The sequence below is a fragment of the Triticum urartu genome, chromosome 5 (genome assembly GCF_003073215.2).
Source record: "Triticum urartu cultivar G1812 chromosome 5, Tu2.1, whole genome shotgun sequence".
NCBI classification, from domain to species: Eukaryota; Viridiplantae; Streptophyta; class Magnoliopsida; order Poales; family Poaceae; genus Triticum; species Triticum urartu.
Window position 1 is genome coordinate 654,541,639 of NC_053026.1, and position 3,590 is coordinate 654,545,228.

Here is a 3,590-nt window from a genome sequence, read left to right on the forward strand (position 1 = left end):
TCTCAAGGATCTTGGCACCTACAGTTTCACCCCAATCTGTCAGCCACAGCCATCAATGATTTACAGCTCCTTCACTCACTCCTGGCTTCTGCCATGCCATCATCAAATCGTCCAGACACCAGGTTTTCTGCCATCAATAACAAGACCATCACTGCAGCTCACGTCTATGAGCTACTCACCTTCAAAGGAATGTCTTGTGTCTATAGTTCATGGATTTGGGACCGGATCATTCCCCTCAAGCACCGTGTCTTCTTATGGCTCCTGTTCTGGGGCCGGCTCAATACTCGAGATAATATGATGAAGAAACATTGGATGTCGATTGTGACACAAAAGGATTGTGTTATCTATCCTGCTCCTGAATCTGCATCGCACCTGGTGCTATGTTGCTATCCAGCTTCAGTGATTTGGGACGTGTTCGGCCTGAATGACCTTGCCTCCAGTTCTCTGGACCTCCTCAGCTTTGTGGAGCAAGCTGAACAGCGTTGGCCAGCCACTAGTAAGTTTCATATTCTCTTTGCTGCCGCCGCTGTCACAACATGGCACGCCCGGAATGACCGGGTTTTCAACTCTAAGAGATGGTCCTCGGCTTATATAAAACAGTACGTGACACAGTTGCTTCATCTCTGGCAAAGTAGGAGCCGTGAGCAGGATGACAACGATGCTATGGACGCGTGGACACATTGCCTAGCCTAGCTTAAGCTAGTTTCAGTTTAAGCTAGTTCAGTTTAAGTTAGATAGGTGTTTATCTCTCTCTTCTCTTCTCCCCCCTTACTTGTATCTCTCCAAACTGGTGGCTTATAGCCAGGGCACCTTGGTGCTAAACATAAGCTTCATGTAATCGACCCCTCCGGTCCTCAGGCTTTGTTGCCTGTTGTGAAATATATAAGGTAGACCATATCTACCTTTCATTTCAAAATATATATACTCCTTGCGTCGGCGGCGCACAACACTATTGTTAAAGTATACAATTAACTCATTCGACGCTCAGCACTACTTCTTGCGTCAGCGATAGAAGTGAGACTGGGATAACTCATTGAACGCCCAACGCTACTTCTTGCTTCGGCGCAAGTGAGACTGGGATAAAAATGCTGGAGCCCCTGTTCCAGTTCGAGAATTCATCAAATTAACCAGTTAACTTGCCGATACTCATAGGTTCACCGAATAGTCAATAAACTGATAAATCATCCGATTAATTGATTGAATGGCTGATTAACTTACTGATTAGTCTTTTAATCCCCTACTCCCACCAGCCAACCGAGCAGCTCCCAGTTAATGATTTCCTCAACAATGCTTTAAATGAAGCGTTAATTGTGGATGCTCTAATCCCTCCTAATCTTTCACTGACCCCTTGTGAAATTCACTGAGGGGCCTGGTAACAAACCATGTGATACCATGTCACGCTGTAATGTAATCCCATAGAAAATATGCCATAAGTGTAGCGAAACTCATACACAATCCTCTTGAAGTCAACATGGAACATGCACGGTGCGTGATCAGTGTACAAAGAAAAAGGCACAATTACCTAATGAACAAGATATTGAGATCTTGTACTTACCGTACAATTAGTGGAAACTGCCTTTATGATGAAATGATCTTCCCTATTTATTGGTTTATTGCAGATAGAGGTGAGAAGCTTGAACGATACGCTTGGCAGAAACTACTGCAGCTCCTTTCTCAATTGGCACCTATTATAAACTTACACACCTGAAGTTACATATTTCTATCAGGGAAAACACTGGGATGCGAGAATGTGCAATTTGAAGATACACTGTTAAAGTCTATATGTTTCGGAAAAATATATCCATACAAAGCAATATTTGCTCCAGGTTCCACCGTCAAAATAACGGACCGAGTTACGGAAGAAAATGGACAAAATGCCATAATAATATGTATGGCGACTGCAACTTCTTGGAAATTTACTGATATATGTTAGCATTCACAAAAATCCAATGGAAAAATATGGTGAGATTTAAAGAACAAACTTGCCAGATTAATATTGTCCTCCGAAGTACGAGGATTATATACTGAGATCAAAGAACAAACTTGCCAGATTAAATGAGCATAGCTTAGAAGACGAGTTAGCAATAAAAGCCCTGAATTTACCTAGCACCATGTGCCTGGGCAACTCAGATCTCCTGTTCTTTGCAGATCAAGCAAAAATCAGGGGAAATCATAGTGCAAGGGGACATGTGATCCCGTGAATGATTAGTTTTTGGCTGGCAACTCTATACTATATGTATGAGAACAGCTCAATATAATACATGAGTGGTCAGTAATGAAGTGCATAGTCCACTTGAGGTGATGAAGTCAACACGCAAAGGTGCGTGATCAGGGATGCGGAGCTAGTGGCGTCCCACAAAGCGCCGACAAAGTGATGAGCCAGTACAGATTAAACTAACGCCACTACCAAGCGCCGACAAAGTGATGAGCCAGTACAAATTAAACTAACGCCGCTACTACGTACAATCCTGCTAGAACCGATTTCTCTAATTTTGAATATGTAGCGGGCTGGATGAATAACGATACTGCATTCACGTACTCCGTGATTGCAGTTCCATGTGTGCGCGTTTGTTGCCTATAAAAAGAGCACCGCCGTGCTCTCATATGGGCATCACACATTCTCAGTTCCCAGTCGATCTTGCACCATCTTCCTACGTAGCCCAGGCACTCCTAACCAGCCCAGCCTCTCCTTCGTCAATGGCCGCATCCGCGCTTAAGATGGCGGCCATCTGCGCGGTGCTGGTGGTCATCCTCATGTCTGCCATGGGGCAGCCGGCAATGGCCTACGTCAACGGGCAACCCCTAGCTTGCCCTAGTGCGGAGACGCCATGCCGCTTAGCATGCATACCTGCGTGCAACGCCTTTGCGGAGAAGATGTGCAGCGTGCTCTGCGCCCTTGCTCCAGGGGCGGGCCAGACCTGCGTGAACCAGTTGTTCACCCCTTGCCAGGTCACCTGCAAGAACTTGTGCGAGCCCCTTCCGGGTCAGACTCGCTGACCAGACTGCTTACGGCGGCACTGGCGGCGCTGGGATATGACATTGCCGGCCATGCATGTTACTTCGGAGCTTATTTACCATTGTGCAATGAACGGGATGTACCTATGTTCGCATGTATCGTCACCAGCTCTTTAATGTTTTCTTTCCTTGCACGACAATTTCACTGGTCGACTATCCATGCATGGATCGATGATGATGGCACACCTATTGTCATGTTACAATATGTTTTACTACTGCTCCCAGTAAGGAGTGGCGTATCCCTCCGTTGCTACGGTTGAACAAGAACATGTAATGGCATTGGAAATAAGAAAAAATACAATCATTTCGCCAAATGAAGGTGTCAATACGTGGTTTACAAATGCTGGCAAATTGGGATGACCAAGACATAGCCAATTCTAGCTGGCCTCATTTCTTTTCAGCCTCAAACACCGACACTCTCACTCTCAGTTTCAGACAAACCAAGTCATATATCCATCAGAACGTCATTTTTCTGTGTAATGGCCAGGAGAACAGTAGTTGCAAACAAGCCTTCCTCCTCGCTGTATACATGTCTTTCTGTACAGCTCACTCCTGCCCATAATATAAGCAAAAAT